This window comes from Brienomyrus brachyistius, chromosome 10 (assembly GCF_023856365.1).
Source record: "Brienomyrus brachyistius isolate T26 chromosome 10, BBRACH_0.4, whole genome shotgun sequence".
Lineage (NCBI taxonomy): Eukaryota > Metazoa > Chordata > Actinopteri > Osteoglossiformes > Mormyridae > Brienomyrus > Brienomyrus brachyistius.
Window position 1 is genome coordinate 27,761,106 of NC_064542.1, and position 20,212 is coordinate 27,781,317.

At 39.7% G+C, this 20,212-nt stretch overlaps 1 long non-coding RNA gene across 1 annotated transcript; it reads left to right on the forward strand.

The window, feature by feature from the left end:
* Window positions 1–3,183: 3,183 nt before the first annotated feature.
* Window positions 3,184–19,833, forward strand: LOC125750008 (uncharacterized). The gene is made up of 4 exons (XR_007400268.1): window positions 3,184–3,344; window positions 15,483–15,522; window positions 19,246–19,336; window positions 19,633–19,833. It is a non-coding gene; the product is annotated as an uncharacterized LOC125750008 (long non-coding RNA).
* Window positions 19,834–20,212: the final 379 nt, after the last annotated feature.

The following is a 20,212-nucleotide window of genomic DNA, read 5'->3' on the forward strand; positions in this document are numbered from 1 at the left end:
AGCAACAGATCTGGTTGACATTCCTGCTGTCAGCATGCCAATTGCACGCTCCCTCAATGCTTGTGGCATCTGTGGCATTTTGCTGTGAGACAAAACTGCACATTCCAGGGTGGCCTTTTATTGTGGGCAGTATAAGGTACACCTGTGCACTACCCATGATGTCAGATCAGCATCTTGATGTGGCACACCTGTGAGGTGGGATGGATTATCTCAGCAAAGCAGAAGTGCTCACTATCACACATTTAGACTGATTTGTGAGAAATGTTTGAGAGAAATGGTAATATTGTGTATCTGGAATGAATTGTAGATCTTTAAGTCCATCTCATGAAAAATGGGAGCAAAAACAAAAGTGTTGCGTTTATATTTTTGTTCAGTGTATGTACAAGCTGAAAGCTGAAAAGGAAACCTGACTTTCAAGAAATGAGCTGAGGAATATATCCACTCCCTTCAAGGAAAACATCACGAATATATATTTGATAGAGAACCAAAGTTACAAATTAGGCATCCAGGATGAATCTGTAAGAATCTGGAAAATGAAACAGTCAGAGAAATCATGGTGAATTACAGAAGGCACACTGGAAATTGCCAAAAATAGAATCTGAATAAGGAAAGATGAAGATCTTTTAAAGCTAAATCATGAATTTCAGAATGCTGCCGGTAAAGCCAAGGACCAGTATTACAACAGCATCTGCCGAGATATTCAAGAAGAAAATAAAACATGCAAAGTTTTTTTTTCCAATGTAAAGATTCACAAATAAGCACAGATGAGCTAAAGCCATCATGTTTTGGGTATATTATGGGATGGCCAGGGCAATGGAAATGATCATCATTTTTGGAGGAGTTGAAAAGACGAGGTGGACAATCTTACATTAACTTAACTTAATGAATACTGTACATTGGCAACTCTCGACTCAAGTAAAACTGACTTAAGTAAGTTTGGATTTATGTAAAAAATATCCCACACATGGAGTATGCTAGAGCACTAAAGCCAAAAGGCCACATCTACCAGTAAATACATTCACACTTTATCTTTTATTCATTTTAATATGTGATATGTAGTACATATTATTAGTATATTTTTGGCTTACATGTCTTTCGTTATAAGGTATATATGGTCTGGGAAGGTAAATCGACTTGTGGAAGGGATTACTTACGTCAGTCAAGACCTCCTCGTTTATGGCGAAGTACCCGTACAGCAAAGAGGGCCGTTTTAAGAAGGCTTTCAGCTGTAGTTATAGTGCATCAGCGCACTGATGTACGTGGACTGCTCTGTTAGCACTAAATTCAGACAACAAGCACAATTTGACAGAGGGGTCGGTGACAGAACAGAAGAGAACAGTCACTCATCACAGAGGGCTGTGTCTGCAAACAGCATGGAGAGCAGGACCCTTTGGGAAAAGAGGGAACAGGGAAAACAGGAATCAGATGCTACACTTTTCAGCACATTCACAATGTTAATTTATCATTTTTCAGTATTTAATCTGTGAAACAGATGCTTTTATTGAAATCATGTTAAATAGCAATGAGTGTGTGTTTCATACCTTTATCTGTATTTAAATCTACAGCCAGACATCTTAATAGAAAGAATAGGTGTCTACCTTGACTCAAGAATGCAAGTACGGGGGCCCCTCAGGGTCGTAACCCCCAGCCGCCCCAGTCTGGCTGCATAACCTCAGCACCCCCTGCTGCTCTAAACATTGTGGCAATTTTATGTGAGACCATTCAATGCAAACAGCATGCGCTGTGACTGTAATTAAGACAATGTAATTTCATCATAAAAAAACAAAGGAAATGTTAACAGAGCTGGTTTCCCTTTGAACAATGGAAATTTTAATCAGTCAGAATTTCCCGGCCTTTTTTTGACTTGGCCTGTCAGGTTTACGGGTTTTCCTGTATGTGGTACGGAGGAGCATTAGACTGCTGAACTCCTAGGAAGCCACATCTGAAGCAGAGATTGTGGCTTTTCCCCTCGCTGCACACGTCCTGTCGCCGTGTCCATAACGGCTTCTGACAAAAATACACCTAAGGAAACAGTAACACTAAATATTGTAAGTTCCATTTAATACAAGCATTTACAAAGTAAAAACAACCAGCACTAGTAAGGTATCTATGTCAGCACCAGCTGCCTTGTTGTAAGATCAGAGAGATAGAGAATGACCCTCTTGACCCAACACTTGCTTTATCTTATATTTGATTTCATTCTGACCATGGTGGTGCAAGTTATTTATATATTTAGCAGATGCCTTCATCCAAAGTAATATACAATTGAGAAAACAGGGTCAGTCAGTCCCTGGGGCAACTAAGGATAAAGGCCTTACTCAGGGTCCCAGTGGGTAAATCACATTGCAAACAGTGGGATTTGAACCAACAACCTTCTGATCGTAGACACGAAGTTTCAGCCCACCGAGTCACACCACCATCTTGCAAAAACAGCAGACTGACCCCATGTCTGCTCCTCCCACCTTCATCTCTCTCATCCTCTCCATTCCAGCTGCCTTATTTACAGCTGGAACGTGTGAAGACAGATGTGGTAGAACTGAGAGGAGCAGGAACCTTCACCTCTTTATAGAAAGCGGGGCAGAACCCACAGTGTTATTGTTTACATATTTTCGGTTCACTCAATCCAACAGAGATTTCAGCAGGGCAGCCAGACCTCCCACCTTCCTCATCCTCTGTTCCTTCTGATCCCCTGTACCCCACTGTGACACGTTCATATCATGTTCATATCTTTTACTCCCCCCCCTCTCACTGAGCAAAACCTCATAAAGTGATTGCCTGGATAACCCTCCAAAATGAATTATACTTACCATAAACGTTATTTTCCATGAGAGGGCACATATACAAAATACAGGGGTGTAAAGTCACTGTCATTATTGTAACTGAGTAATTTATTATTTAGAATTTGTACCTTACTAAGTAGTTTAAAATTGGTGCACTTTCAGTTTTTATTGAGTACATATGAAGTGCTGTCAGTGCTCTTTTACTTCGTTACATGCCCGCAAATTCCGTTCACAATTTTCCTAACTTGGCCTACTGATTTTACGAATTCATGTTTCACCCTGCTTTTGGGTAAAGCGATTGGACCGTTCATTTTCCAAAGCCAATGATATGGAAGTTCGCTAAAAAATTAGGGAAACTGCTCACTTAACTAAGAAGTTAACGGGCAGTAACAATCACGTGATTCGTGGCGGGAGTTACCAAGACTATGCAATTAACGCACCCATGGCCGCGAGAGCTTTTCGAAGTCGAAGACCATCATTGTTTCGTGTCTGATTGCCTTCCTAAGACTGATGAGATACCTGCATTCAAAGAAGTCTGACTCTAATTTCAAGAAACGTATAATGGTAAGTTTTGCTTTTCTCTTATGGCTTTATCCCGTTATTTCAACCTGGTTAGCTAAGGCATCTTGGAACGCTGTACACCAAGAAAAGCTCTCAGTCTGTAATGTCGTTTAACGTTATAATTTTTAGTTGCCAACACGTATTTAGGTTAAACGATTTGTTTTATTTGCAGTTTGATTTTAGCTAGTTTGTCTAGCTATCTAGCCTATTTACTCTTGGTTGTGCCTGCTATTGCTAGGCTACTGTAACAGTCCTGCTTGTGTGTTAAAAACCAGCAATTTTAATTAAGTTATGCCTCAGCAGTATAGCATTAGCTTCAGCTTGCTTTAATACTTATCAGCCTGCAGGCGAACACATTTTGAATAGTTTTGTATGTTTGGTGCTGGGTTGAGTTTGCGTTAAAATACAAATTGCATAGAAACATATGAGGAGGGGGGGTGTATTAATTATTAGGTAGTCGCAACAAATAAAATTATTGCATATTAAAATTTAGGCTTTATGTTTTTGGTTCATGCAGTTAAGTTGTTGAAGGTCTGCATTCGTGTAAATGTGAGAATATGTGATTTTTTTACATATCGATGAACATTTATTTGCTATGTACTTAGAAATGAAACATTTCCATTTACTGCAATGCTGCATGTTCCCCTGGCCAGTGCTGTAAATGCTTGTGCAATCTTAAGTTTGTTCGTTGATTTATTTTGAAGGGCTTAAGCATACGAAATACTGTAGCAAAACACATTGGGTTGATTGTGAATATTTAATATGCTAAGTGGGGCTTTGTGGGTCACAACCATAGCCGGTGGACTTTAATGGTTCAGTAGCTTCATTACAACAGCTCCCGAACCCTCTCTCTGCACATGACGGTAACACTGTAGTCAAAGACGCTGTGTTACCAGAACTTGGTTTTATTTGGCATTCCTAAATGGTTTATGAGGGGGTGTTTTATATTATGGCCAAAAGCTTGGAAGGAAAACTAACATTTCTGTGTGCAGTATCGAGTCCTTGAAAGCCACACAGCTCCTGAAATCAACACAGGGATGATGCCACCTTGCGTAGCGAGCGGGAGTAGATCAGCACGTGCGGCAACCTACTTGTCCTACTACTGGTCGTTAGTCGAGTGTCATTATGCAGCCAAATCGATATTCTGAAGACCCCCCCCCTGTGCAGAAATAGGGCCGCTATGTATGACGTCTGTGTGGTTGACGTAGCTGCTGCATCTATAGACCAGAATCAAAGCAAGCTGACTTGTTGACATTCTTCAGGGCTTTCTTGCGTTCTCTGTTCTCAGGAGCAGCGAGTGCATGGTTTTGCTTTTACAGCTTTCCTGGCCTCCAGGGTGTGGTGTGAAGAATCCCCAAGGTTAGGGGCCAAAGCAGTCTGATTCATGATGGTGTGGAGAGAGCAGGCAAAGGAACTGCTGAAGGCAGGCTTTATGCAGTGACATGTATAGTGCCACATTTAGTAAATATGTATTAATTATTGTTTTCCAATTCTGTCATACAACAATAGTTCATTGTCTGGGATTCTTTCCACATGCTAGTCCCAGAGTTGTAAAAATGTTAAAATATACTTTTCCCATGAAGGAGCACAGTGAATCCTTTGCTTCTAAAAATCGACTGTCTCGTGGCATGGATCCGTGCCGCTTGGGCTCGGTAGCAGGTGGTTAATGTGCCCTTTTGTGAAAGCAAGTCTGACACACATCACCACCTTGCCCCACCAACGAGCCTTTGGTGTGGATGATGGGCAGGAGGTAACAAGGGTGCCTGACGGAGGAGATGGCTGACCGTAACTTGCAGGACATGAGCTCAGCAGCTGGTGTAAGACCTGTAAAACCTGGTTGAAGTGACAAGATGTAAGCATAATCGGTCTCTAGCTGGATGGTTAAGATGACACACGGGCAAATTTTATATAATTCGACAGCAGCAACTGTGTCACAAAGAAAGATGGCATGTGCCTGTGTGGGTGAGAGAATGTGTTAGGAACTGGATTTGAGCTTTGAGTTTGTGGATTTCTGCCTGACTCTTACTGAAAAGTTTCGCTGTTTGTTATTTTTTTGGAGTTGTTTGTATTTTTACCTGACTTACTATCTGCTCCATTTCACCTCGGAGAATTCTGCAACCTCTGTCTGAACAAGGGCTTATCAACCAGTAGTCACCTGCTTACATTTACTCTATATTTTCCAAAGCGTGGTCAGTCAGATTGGAACAGTTGGGGTAAAAGGCTTTGCCTGAGGGCCCAATAATGTAAACCCTTTGTTCACCGTGAGATTTGGACCATCTTGTCCACACACAAGCAGCCAATTAGACAACATTATGATATTTTTCTAATGGAAATACTTTTCTGCATTGTTTGATTTTCGGATTGTTTAACGATGCTTCACACCTGGTAAATGAATAGGAGATACACCTGACCTTTAGGAAAACTAGGAGCTGGCCTTTAAGTTTGTGCCCTCAGACCTTTTCCTTATAAATGTCAGTGGTTTGTGGGTTTTCTGGCCTCTGGTCTTCCTGCATTGTTTATTTTATGAGGTGTGTGTGTGTGTCTGTGTCTCAGTGGTGATATGCAATCACTACAATTTTGCAAAATGGTCCCACTTAGTACATCAATGAATCTGACAAGTACTGCCCTTGAAGGGATTAATGCTATCGAGGTTCTAACATGTTTCTTTATGCTGATGTCTTTGCATGTAAATCCACGGCATCTCTGGTGGGATGACAGTAACTCTGAAAGGCTTGGTGTAGCTGAAAAGTAATTTATTGGTTCCACACGATAAGAGAAGTAGGCCAGAGTGAGGCTAGGTAGTAAGTCGTGCATGGTGGAGGGTTTCTGTGTTTGGCTAAGCTTTATCCAGGATTAGTAGGTGGTAGAGATGCACTGATTGGCCGATTTTCAGCGCGCTCAGCCTGGACCAGAGCCTGGCCAGTCAGTCTCATATATTTCCGATATCAAACCAGTCCATTTAACGCATGAAAATTGTAATTGGTGCATCCCTAGTACTAAACGATGGAAATGCAGACATTCTCTCTCTCCTCTTCAGCTCCACTGTTCCCCCTTTGACCATTAAATGACAGCAAATGGTATGACAACTGGGCGTTAAATTTAGCAATGGGTTGATGACCAGAGAAAATTAAGGCCAATACCAAGAATTAGTAATGAAGACAGCACAACATCGGTAAGCAAATGCATCATTGGATTTGTATACTAGCTAATTGGAATTATGATTTAATCCATTCTTGCTGAATGCTATGTGATCACCAAGATCAGACTGCTGAGTCCATGGTTTTGAAATCGTGTCTTTTTTTCTAGTTTGGTTGCAATTTGTCCAACTGTTACCTAACATCCTACTTAGCTAGCAGGTGCTTTTATCCAAAGTGACATACGTTTTCTGAAAAAGCGGGGTCAGACAGTCCCCGCAGACTTGCCCACCATAAAGCTATGCTCAGTTTTATTGTTTGGGATCCTTTCTCCTTTTTTGGAGATGGAATGATCTGACGTCTCTGGTAATAGGATATACATGTGAGGAAGGACACAGTAGAGCCATATGGAAGGCATTCTGTAGAATGCTGTCATATAAAGTGTTTAGCTTTCAGTATAGTCTATGACTGTGCAGTAATTGAGAATGTATTGTGGACACACTCTAGAAATGTTTTCAAAAATATTTGGGGGGCACTGTCACAAAATGGGGGCATTTATAAAATTTTGGGGGCACTTAAAAACAGTAATTAATGCGTAAAGTTGCTGTTCAGATTAAAATGTGTAATCACCACCTTGTGCCAACATAATTAAAGAGCAAAGGACTGTTGTTTCAAAAAGAAATGTGCAATAATCTATATGTATATTGAGCACCGTTTGTGAGAGAAAGCAGGAGACGGTTCCAACTACATTATTTAGGTCTTTATAGCCGCTGTATACATATCATGAATTAGTTTATAAATACAGGTATCCCCTGTTTAATGTATATTTGATCAACGTGCATTCGCGTTAATGGCCATGGCCTGAAAAATTACAATCAAAAATATAATCTGCGTTTTAATGCTGGACAAAGCGGCCACTAGGGGTGGGCGATATAGCCCTAAAATTATATCACGATATTTAAATTTGTGGTAATGAAATTTATGACATAGTACAAAAGTACAACAAAAATACTGAACAGCGTTTTATCAGTGACTATAGCTTGCAAGGAGCATCATTTATTAGTGCAAACAAAATGAAGGCCATTTTCCAACCGTATTTTCCAATGAGCTACTACCATTCCTGACAGACTACCAAATTGCAATTCTGAATCTATTGCTGCAGGATGCCAATTGCATTATTATAGCGCAAAAGCTCGGCATTATATATAGTGACACAGTATGTCAAATGTAAGCACAGAAGTACACTAGGTAGTGTTTTCCCTGGAAATATTAAATAAAGGTAGACCTATAACATAACGGTTTACTTTAACAATAACTAAAGTAACTTAACCTTGTAACTCTTCAGGAGCGTGCCCAGTATTGTCACATAATAAAATTGACCTCAAATTTTAAGTACTAATGTAAAGAAACTGCAGCAATCCAAGCAGCCCTTCGGTCAAAATATAAACACTTCTTATAAAAATTAAAAGTAAACTTTTTTTTTAATTGCCATGAAATGAGGTAGAATATCAGTGCTGGGACTGTTGTATTGCCTCTAATTTCTCGTGTAAACATAAAACGGATATAGCATGAAATGAGAAGTTGGAGTGTCAGTGTTGAAACTGAGTAAGGAAGCACTTTTGAGTTAAATAGCCATCCAGCTGGCAGATACCAGTCAGAGCTTTAAATTCCTTATCAAAAAACACCAGCTTTCATTCATTATAATAAAAGCTTTCCTTCAATATTACAACGTAATTTATGTGGGTAATTCAAATGATCACAAAACAAAAAAGTGATTTTTACATTGTGCAAAGTTGCAATGGCATACCACAGCTGCACTAGGTATGCACCCGCACCTGAAGAAGCAACGCATCAGCGCTATTCTGAATTCTGAACATCCATGAAAAGGCAAACACACCTTAAGTGCAGTTTCTTCATGTTTATTAAATTGCCATTAGTCCGGAGAGCTTTTTCCTATCCTTTGTCCTTATAGTTGCTAGATACACATCATTAAAGTTATAAAATCGTCTGCCTGTTACCTTAGAATCTCCCCCGAGTGTTTTATTCTACGCTGATTGGTAGTGCCAGTGTGTGTGTTAATGCACGTTAATGCGCCTGTTTTAAAAATCGCTGAGCTGCCCCTTTCTTCACCGCCACTTCAATGCTAATGGCTTCCATGATTTACCTAAGCAGTAGCATGTAGCTCCGCTAACCGGATTTAATAAGCATAAGAATATGGTGAATTTATTCAGATTTCTGACGTTTGGGATGTTATGGGTTGATAAACCATTGGTAAAATAATTTATATGTTTAATCTGTAGAAGAATATTCGTTGATGGAAACTCTAAATACATGCGTCACTATATCATTGACTTTTTTTTTTTTTATCGCGTAAAAATTTATGCTGGTTATCATGGACTATATTGTATGGCACAGCCTAGCAGCAACTGGGACAGGTTACAGGGAGCGTGTCAGCCAACCAACTGGATTGTACTGTACTGTACTGTACAGCCCTGCCTGAAGTATCATGTTACAGTACTGTAATGAGCTCTACTTAACCATACTTTACTTATTAATGGTTACGGATTTTTCATTTCTTACTTAATTATGTATACATAATTATTGTGAATTTCCATAAATTAAAAAAAATATTTATGATTCTGTAACTTGTGTAATTGTTTAGGCTTCGGACAAAATGGAGAAACTTTTTAATAAAATAAAACAATTTGAAGACGAAATATCTTAAAATTGACATGCTACTACATGTTTGTTTATCATGCACGGGAAATGTTTTGTGTTTTATAAAAGATAAGAATTATTCTATTGTACAAAATTTTTTCACATTGTGCTTTAATAATCCGTAATAAGGTTTAAAATGCAGAACTATCTGCAAAGTATCTAAACTACTTTATACAGTAATTAAAAGCATCTTACAATACGGCAGGGCAAAGTAGCCTGAACTTTCTTGGTGACTGTTCATTCAACATCCAAATCGCTTAACATCCTGTTCTACAGCACGTAATGCGAATGTTAAAAGGGATCTGTGAAGTGTGAACTTCTTATATATTTTTTTTATTTCCTTTTAAACATCCTCTTTAAGAAACTGTTGTACATCTACGAAAAATATTTGGGGAAAATAATAGGCATTGTTTTACAGCTGTAAACGCAAACTGGTTCCTTCAACAAAACAAATATGCAAATTATGATACATTAACCTGTCAGCGGTCCATTAGTGTTTTAAAACTAAATAAAACAAGTACCAATTATTCCTCACCTCCATCAAGTACCCCGTGAGAATGCTTACTGAACAGTTTGATTTTAGCTGTGAATTTTGCTAGTCTGCGAAATGTCACCTCCGAAGTGCTTGTGTTGCATTCAACCAGGAAGGAATTTTTTTGGGTTTTAACACACAATTAAGTTTTATATTGATATAAATGCTATTGACATCCTAGATTTCTATCTCATTTTGAAAATATATCGATGTACTGTGAGAGATCCATATATTGCCCAATCCTACGCGACTGAAAGTCATTGATGGTTGCATGACAAGACCATGGGTAAGCAGATGATCCGTAGCCCCCCCTAGCAGAGGTTGACTTATTTGTGTTTGGATGATTGTCTTTATTGGGGGGGACAACGACCTGTCCCAGGTATTGTAACTGTGTTACATAGGAGTATGTAGTTACATGTGACTTAAAGTGGTGTATGTAAGTAGTGTGAACACCAGTGCTATTTGTATGAGTGTGTGTTGGAGATGGAAATTTATGAATAAAATGATGGCTGAATGTGACTACATGTGTTTTTTAATCTTGGGGCTATTTTTTCCCCTTTGATCGCAATTTTTAAGGGGTATTCTGAGATTCTTTTGGTCATTTTTGCCCCTCCCTCCTGTTAATCCACAATCGGCATCTGAAATTATCTGCTGCTTCTCTGGCTGGTTGCGATTCATTTTCCTTGTTGTTCCTACTTGAGAGAATCTTAGTTTTTTCCCACAAGTTTTTCGGTATAAATTTCTGTGATGTAAATTGACTGCCTTTGTGAAGTCAAGCACGGGGTGACGTATAAATTTATGATGAAACTGAAATTCACTCATTTCTGCTCTGCCTGACATGAAAATTGATGCGAATGGGCTCCCAGTAGAAACCTCAACAACAGTCTGTAATTTAGGTGTAATTTTTATCAGTATCATACCTTTCAGCCCCATGTTAACTCTCTGGTTCAGTCTGCATTATTTGCACTTCCATAGCGTTACTATAGCTTCTGTCCCTTCCTTAGTTTAATTGATACTGAACCACTAATGCAGGCTTTCATCTCTACTCACCTTGGCTATTGTAATGCATTGTTATACTTCCTTTTATAATATTTCAACAGATCATAGTAGTTTAAAACTCTGCTGCTCATTTTTCTTACATGTTTTAACAAATCCACTGTTAGTGATTTATATTCATTGCCAGTTACTTTTGCTTTTGATTCTAAAAATAATACTTATCACCTACAAAGCTGTTCATGAACTTGCCTCTTTCTATCTGCCTGACCATCTTCTTCCCTAAACACAAGCTTCTCAAGTTGCAATTTTGTCACGGTACCTAGGTTTGGTTATCTTCTGTGAGTAACAGGTCATTTAGTGTTGTAGTACCAAAACTTTGGAAGGCACTGTCACAGTGTCTGCGAGATGTACAATCGGTTTCAAACTTTTAAATTCCAGTTAAGAAGATGTATTATAACATTCCCTGAAATGGATGTATGATGCAGTTTGTAGGTTATTTTTTTCTCACTGCTGTTCTTTAATGTTCGTGCTGGATTTGAATGTATTTTAAAGTGTCATTGAGTGTGAGAGGCACTGTACAAATATTACTAATTTTGTTTGTGTCTAGTTACACAAACTACAAAAACAAGGGTTGTATCTTGAGGTATAAAAATCAGAGTTCTTTTCCACCCTTCTATAGCTCCTTAGTGCCCATGCTGTGCCTTCAATCTGTCTCCTGAGGGTTTAACTATGTATGAAGGCTGTCCACCCATATAGAGCAGACCTTCATGTATTATGACAAAGCCAGCATCCGAACGGTTTCATCTCTTCACTTTTTCAATCGACACAGATATCCACTGTGAACATGGCCTCTTCCCTAGACAGTCTGGCCATGTGAGCCTTAGGACCCCACCCCCTCAACACCCACCAAATATCAGAGGTTATCTGTATTCATTGTTTATTTAATCAGTGTCTCTCAGGAGGCCACGCCCACTGCAGCCACCCAGACATGCTTGGCATATTCCCGTTTCTACTCAGAATCGCCATGGAAATGAGAAGCCCCCTCTCTGCTTCTTGCTTAGCCTCTGGCCTTTTTCTGCCTTCTGCTGGAGTAGACGGACATCTTTACAGGGAACGCTGGTGCATGTTTGGCTTGTGTGTGTGTGTGTGTGTGTGTGTGTGTGTGTGTGTGTGTGTGTGTGTGTGTGTGTGTGTGTTCATTTTAATTCATTTAGGAATCAACTTTCAGATGCACAGCTGATTCCTAAAACCCCTTCGACCTGTATGTTTTACAGATGGACAGAGACAGGACACAATGCAAGCAGTACGTCAGCACATTGGAGGAGGGATTGTAGTGTTTGATTGCCGTGGGCAGGAAGGGTCTCCATTAGTGCTTCTAAGCACATTGTGGTGGAACGAGCCCATGGATGAAAGTGCTTTAGAACACCCCCATGGAAGGGCTGGGCAGTATTATTCATGGTGTTACATGTAGTACCTGTTCAACACTAAATCTACACAGGTACATAAAAAACATTAACATAAGGGAACAATGCATGGGACAACAAATGCACCGATTATACTGGCCAGCATATAAACATTGCTTTGCTACATTTTCACAAGGCGGATCTACTAATAAACATTTCAACACAACAAATTTGATTGTTCCCCTTAAGGTGAGTAAGGAAAGAGTATGAAGAATTCACGGAAAACAAATCCGTTCCTGTAAAGAAGGCTGCAGAACTGCTGAATAACGCTACTATGTTGGCAACGGAAACGTTTGATGACAAAAGAAAATTCAATTTCGGACAGCGCGAAATCGGAAAACGTGTTACTTGGAAAATTATGGAGTTTATCACACTTGATGATCAGCCCTTCTCTGTAGTTGAGGACACTGGCTTTCAGCAGCTAATGCTATAAGACGAATGCATGCTAGAGTTATCTTACCGAAAACATAATTCTTTTTCATATCTTTTGTAATGTAATTTATTTTTAAATTTATTTGGGTGGGGTGTCCCTTTAGACTTATTTATGCAGAACCTCCTAAACTATTGGTGTCAGTTTTCAAAATAACTGGCTGTCTCTATTGGCTAGAAATTTCCTTATCGGTGCGTCACTACATGGGACAATGTACAGAACCTTCGGGAAGCATTTTGTGCTCGCAGTGCAGAACATAAACATTATAGTAAGAATAAGCCAAAGGCACATTGACAGTAGTAGACATAGTATGCCCAAATGTACCAAATGTATGACTAAACAGTAAAAATAGCAAAAAATTGTCAGTTGTTGGGGGAGGATGCTGGTTAAGCTAGGATACGGCATCTGAAGAAAAAGTATGCAGCCGTCTAGTTTTAGTGTTTATTACTGTGAAGCCTTTTTGGGAGCTAAGGTTTTGAAACACATTATCAAGTTGGGCCTTGTGGTCCTGTTCGTTTAGCTTTAGATTTGTCAACCATGGCTGGAGATGGAAGGCTTAGCCAGTCACCTTCCCAACACATCTGATGATGTGCTGCGTTGAATTCCTGTACTGTGCTGTACTGGACAGTCATAGATGTAAACATTTCTTAAAAGGCTCCCTTTTATAGACAGGATACACAGGGGACAGGCGGCGATATTTGCTTAGGAGTGATGTTTTCCTTGAACAAAAATGTAGCTATGTTTACCAAAATCTGAATTTCTACCACATCCCATGTGTAGTTATAGTCCAGTCGAATGAACGAGGTAAGTACAATGCATACGTTAATTTTTAAATTAATTTTCGTACCTCAGCTACTTGCTTCGAAACGTCACATTTTAAAGAGTTACGTCATCCTTTGACTGCCTTATTTAGTTTCACACTCTTTCACCGGAGCTCTGGGTAAACAAGCCCAGGGTTGCTGCATCCTGCTCTTGTAGTTCTTGTGCTGAGGTTGTGGTTTGGTGTTCCTCCCCTGTTGGACCTGTCCTTGTTTATCGCTGGCTGTAAGGGTGCTGTCTGCTTGTTTGGTTGTATTCTTGGTGCCCCTTGAACTCCTTCGGTGTTGTCAATTAGTGGTTTGTGGAATGCAAATTGCGAGGGATGCATGTTATTTATATGAAACCGAAAGACTGGTCCCCAATTTATACTGATATGTCAAATTGAGTACATGCAGTTTATTTTTTTTAATGAATTGGTATCTTTTCCCAGTCCCAGTCAAGGTTAGCTGGCGATGAAATTTGTCAAGGAAAGACGAAAATAAGAAAGACCGCCGGGGGGGTACAAGCGGTCTAAAGCATTTGTGGGCCATGCAAGCGTATCGTGCATGTTTGTGTCTGTGTTTGTGTTCCCTCCTGAACTCTCCTTAATAATAACTCTCTTCAGAATCTGGAAGTCCCTCCCCACTACCCCATTTCCCCATTAATTCGTAAACTCAGAAATGGCCAAAGTGACCAGAGAAACTCTCCAGTGTGTGGAAAGTGGGCGTGAGTTCAGAGCTGTAAGACAAAGACCTGTTTCCTGTTCACCCATGTGGAAAAGTAGGCAGGGGTGAAGGTGATGTGAGGGCTGCCAAGGGGGCGGGGCAAATGGTGCCGTTTGCTAATCACCACTGAAATGCTGATTTTTAATGGACTGGGATTCTTCTTTAATCTATCATCGATGAGCAATAATACAAATAGGTGGCAAGGTCTGATTAATGTGGAACATGTTTTTGACAGTATGGGGAGGTTGAGACTCACAACAAATGTTTTTACATCTTATTCAAAGAACTATTCCTGTCTTCAAATAGCTATGCATATTCCTATTCAGGGACTGTATGTTTGTGCTTGCACGTGGGTGTGTGTGCGTGCATGTGGGGAGGGGAGGTATTATGCGTATGTTACGTTGTGGGGACCAAATGTCCCCACAGTGTGATTTAAAAACCTTGCTGTTTTGGCGTTGTGGGGACCTGTTTTTTTTTTTTTTTTTTTGTCTTAATTCTACAAAAATCTGTGACTGCAATCAAAAAACTATAAATGCCTAAAGTTTGGCATTTAAGACTGGGTAGGGGTTAAAGTTGTCATGGTTAAGATTAGGTTTATGCCCATAGAAATGGATGATCCCCACAAAGGTATGAATACAAAAGTAAGTGTGTGTGTGTGTGTGTGTGTGTGTGTGTGTGTGTGTGTGTGTGTGTACATGGCTTTTTTAAATAGTTTGACTAGACAAACTATATCTTTGTCAAACGTGGCACTATATAAATTTTACATTTATAATTTTTAATGGGTCCACAAATGTTCAGTAACGTTCTTTTCTGTCATGTTCACTCGTTTATTTGGCTGGATTTTCACTAAAGCGGGGCAGGAGATGTGTTTGTCAGTCTGGTTCCTGCAGTCCTCCACAATTATAAAGCAGGCACAGTTAATGGTCAGCTAAACCATTCAGAGTTCTGAATTGCAATGATTTGTCGATGGAATTCTTCTTATTTTCATGGTATGATCGGAGGTGGCCATGAGACCATGACCTTCAGATTATGGGGTTGGCAGCGTTTTCAGACTTAAAGTTATTACAATCCATTATTAATTAAAATGCCTTCAAAAATTGGATCTAGTTGGCAAGGGTCTTGTCGAAATCCTGTTTGTGTGAAGAGAAGTTTCTGATTGCCTTTGATCAACGGCCTGAGGGTACAAAAGACTAGACCCTGTTCTGGATGTCATGTTATAAACAGTGTCCATGTCTTCTTACTTGTGTGTTGAGTTTCTATGTTTTTGGTTCTGTTGTGTATTCCTGTTCTAATCGCATGGGTTTGACATCATGGGGGCTGACAGTGCTTTGATTCCTTCTCCCAGGTGCAGCTGATTGCTCTGACTGGTGGACAGGGTAAGGAGGGTAAGGGTCCTCTTTCCTCTTCTGGGACTCTAATGACCGACAGCATAGGGCATCAGAAGTGCCGCCCTGATGCTGCAGCCAGGGCGTTAAATTCCACTGTTAATCTTTGGTGCTGGTAATCCACCTAAGACTTATGAGAACCATTACTGCTGAAATGGAGGTGTCTCACCAGGCGGTTCAGCCCTGGGGGATTCTGGGAGCTGTTTTTTGGGCATCACTCCTTAAATTCCATGCTGTCTTCTATATATGTGTCTGTCGTAGGAGAGCAAGGTGGGGCAGGTGAACGTCAGATTCTGTTGTACTTGCTATCTGGGCAATGACAAAGGCGTTCCATTCTATTCTAATCTTATGTCTTTTCCACTAGTGCCGTTTCACTACTTGTGCTGGTGCTGACGCTGACAGGGAGCTGGTTGTCAGGTTGTGCCAGTTCAGCACTACCTGAGAATCAGCCCACTCTCCTACAGGTTCCAAACAACATATAGATGGGGAGCATACATACGATGACTGGCGTGTAACATTTCAGAGTTCATTAAATAATGTTTCTTGATGAAGAATATTTAGGCTAATGCTAACTGAAGTGTTGGTTCTTAAGTTAGCATTAGCTGAAACTTTCCTTTTTTTTTTTTTTTTTTAACAACACATTAGCTAACTACATAACAAAGCATAGCTTATTAATATTTATTATTATCGGTTGCATTTTTGCTGTGTAGATTTTGCATCTGTACAGAAGACTATTGTCATCTGTTGTCTGGGCATATCCCCGCAAGAGCCATCGCTTCCTGAATTTAATCAGACGCATTTCACCTAAAACTTGTTCGGTGTCTTCTAACATTTCACAGTCCCCAGCATATTCTTTGGAAAGCAAGCACCCATACGAGTATTTGGTTGCCGATATGCATATGGAAATGCGTTGCAATTGCACTTTGGAGCCTAGTCACCGACAATGAATACGGAACGGTGAGGAACTTTTATTTCCCCATCCCACACTGCTTTATCAGATTTTTTTCTCTGTCAGTTTTTTTTAATTTACTCCAAACTATGAACATAGCTTTCTCTAGCGCTTCTTAAATTTTTTCATATTTTTGGAGATGTGCTGATTTGTATTAGCCGATGGTTAAAAATGAGCCGCTGTTTACTGCTGATAATTCCCTTTACAATGGTGACCCATATTTCTTTGCACCCCCGCATACTAAACAGTCAGAAAAAAGTCTGCTGTGTGCAATTATTTTAACGTTGTCAGAAATGTTTTTTGCAAACATTGCTCACATGGAGAATCTACTGATAAATATTACAACATTACAATTGTGATTGCTCACCTTAAGGCACAACAGTGAAGAACATGAAATGTTTCTGAAAACCAAATTTGTTCCAGTAAAGAAGACTGCAGTACTGCCAAATAACATTTTACCTCGAATATGATTAATGAATGATTTTTTTCGTGTTTTCTTTTTTGCTTTATCATATTTCACTGACAAGGATTATACTGTAAATATGCTCAGGTATTAAAGATGAGATATTTCCTTGTTTCGTCTGTTTTCGTCTGCCAGATCATGTTGCGCGAGGCTGGCCACGCAAGATTTGCGAGGTTAAAGCTTCACACGTGTACAGGAAAAGCCTGTAGACCAGGGGTAGGGAACCTGATCCATGGAGAGCCGGTGTGGGTTTTTGGGATGGCCTCTCAGTCAGCCAATAATAAAGCAGCGATTCTCAACTCCAGTCCTTGGAATCCACTGTTATTGGCTGACTGAGAGGCCATCCCAAAAACCTGCACCCACACCGGCTCTCCATGGATCAGGTTCCCTACGCCTGCTGTAGACTGTAAAAGGCACATTAAAAGTCATTCTCAGGATTTTATGAATTCTTATCAAATTATGCAGATGAAGATCAGTTTGAATCAGAAAACCCTTACCTTGGTATTAGCAAATGATGTTTACATACATGATTATAAGAATGAATGCCGCCAATATTTTATTCAGTGGCACTGCTTCTGCCCTCTCGTCTGCTCTGTCGCAGATGCAGGTCAAGGCTGGTTCATATTTCATTTGAAAGCGAGCATGCATGATGGAATGCCGGACCGTCTGTGATCCTGCATGGTCATGCTTGATGGAGTGCCGGACCGTCTGTGATCCTGCATGGTCATGCTTGATGGAGTGCTGGACCGTCTGTGATCCTGCATGGTCATGCTTGATGGAGTGCCGGACCATCTGTGATCCTGCATGGTCATGCTTGTAGTGCCAATGTGACAGGCTACTAGGAACTTGTGACGTCAGGCCAGCGGTACCGTTGTAGAGCACAGCTGCTCTTACGTCTTGTTTTTGAAGTGTGGAACACATGTTTATAAGAATAAATGTGAATTTCACTGTAACTAACCATGCGCTATGTACTTGCAGTATGAGAGGCAGGATTGTACTTTATTAAGGAAAACATTTCCAAAAACTGAAAATTAGATACAAGAAAATTACAACTAAACGTGAATTATAAATATTGCATTGGAAAATGGCAAATAGTCAAATTTCATGTGTTTCCTGTTAATGTTTTTAAATGATATTTAGCTAATGTAACGATTTATCACTGGAAACAAAATTACTACAACAAAAACTAAAATTAAATATTTATAACGGCTAAAGAGATTTACATCTTTAAAAACTCAAGAAACCACACTTAAAACTAAACCAAATTTCAAATAAAAATAAAAATGGATATAAAAACAAAATTTTAAGAAATCAGAACAATAACACTAATCCAAAAGTGTACACAGGTATTTGGCATTTCAGTAGAAATGTGTTTCGGTTTGTAGCCGCCTGGAGTTTTTAATCCTGCAGTGAAGAACAATATAAATGCCAGTATTTCTAGACTTTTCCGGCCGGCCGTTCTTCAAATCCGCTAGCCGTCGTTATCATTCTGATCACAGAGGGTACAAAAGGTGTTTGTATACAGTCTTTGGTCCAACTACTTTCTGACTTTCTGGTACTTTTTCAGTCAAGGTTCCTTTGCATCATGGAGCAGCCTCTGCATTGAATCCTATATTTCTAACATGCATTTCTGTCCCTATTATTCTTTCACCCCACTTTACTGAGAAAAGCTGAGAATTCTCCTCACAAGAGACTTCAGAGACACTGAAAGGAGGAATGTCATTGCTGTTGCTACTGCTCCCTGTGTCTAATTGTTGCTAATATGTTACTTTGCATATATTCCTGTTAAGAATGAATGATGTTCAATATTTAGTGCAACCTTTGTTTCCAGAGCGAGAGTCCATTGTCTTTTTCGTGGTTTGTTTTATGATTTATTTAGAATAGTTTTTTTTTTTTCTTCATTTTTGTTGCATTCAGATTCCAGTGATTCAGATTATTTTGCTATTATCTTATTATTGGGAGGCAGGAAATGGTCTTAACAAAAACAATATCATTTACCACAAATATTTCTACGACAGTATATCGTCATATTGGAAGAACGGTGGCATGCAGCCTTCGAGTTTTCAAAACAATCAGTTCTGTGCTTAATATACAATCAATTAACTTTTTATGGCATTACAATTGCAGTACCCATCCGAGAAACAAAATATATATGGAAATAATAAATGGAATACATAAAGGGAAACTTAACACTACAAGGAGAGTGCAGTGCACATCCACAGAACTGCTTTCTAAAAATAGGATATTAAGGCAGAAATGGAAAGCAGTAGAATAACACGGGTATGGCATTTATTTACACATTTATTTACAGTTTTCAAGACTGAGGCAACTGGATGGGCCATGGGAAAATCGGAGGCGACAAAGCAATCGTGTCACCAACCACGGCAAGCTTACAAGCAAATGTAGGTCACTAACTCTGAATAAACACTGTCAGGGTGGTTGGCAGGCTCAGAAAAAATGTTTTAATAACAAAAACTGCAAAATCAGTTATGGCAGCAGAAATTTTAGCCATATATATATATATATATATATATATATATATACACTTTTAAGAAATAATATAACACCTTTTAGAAATCGATTTGTGACTTGGCATTTTGTGACCATGTTTATGAATGTAGCACAAGCAGTTCAAGAGTAATAAGTATTTTATTATGTATATTTCTTTTTTTTCTGCATCTTTTCATATGGGACCGAGGTGCTTAAGAGGTGGACTAGAACACTTGGAGAATGTGCTGCTCCCGTCATACCGTACTATAGAAAAATGGGAACAGTAATGTTTTAAGAATCTTGGCATCGACTTGTTACTGAAGTATCAGTTCTCCTGACATCCCTTCTGCACTCTGATCCACTGCAGGTAATTGAAAATAATAAAAAAATATAACCCTTGTGCCTGTGACTGGCTGTTTTATAAAATTTCTTCCCTGCTGGATATTCCACAGTCAACTATAAGTGGTATTATTGCAAAGTGGAAGCATTTCGGAACAACAGGAACTCAGCCATGAAGTTGCAGACCACATAAAGTAACACGGCGGGGTAGTTGAGTGCTGAGGTGCGTAGTACTTAAAAGTTGCCAACTCTCTGACTCAACTGCAGAGTTCCAAACTTCCTCTGGCATTAACCCCAGCACAAAAACTGTGTGCTGAGAGCTTCATGGAATGGGCCTCCATGGCTGAGCAGCTGCATGCAAGCCTCACATCACCAAGCACAATGCCAAGCGTCAGATGGAGTGGCATAAAGCACGCCTCCACTGGACTCTGGAGCAGTGAAAACGTGTT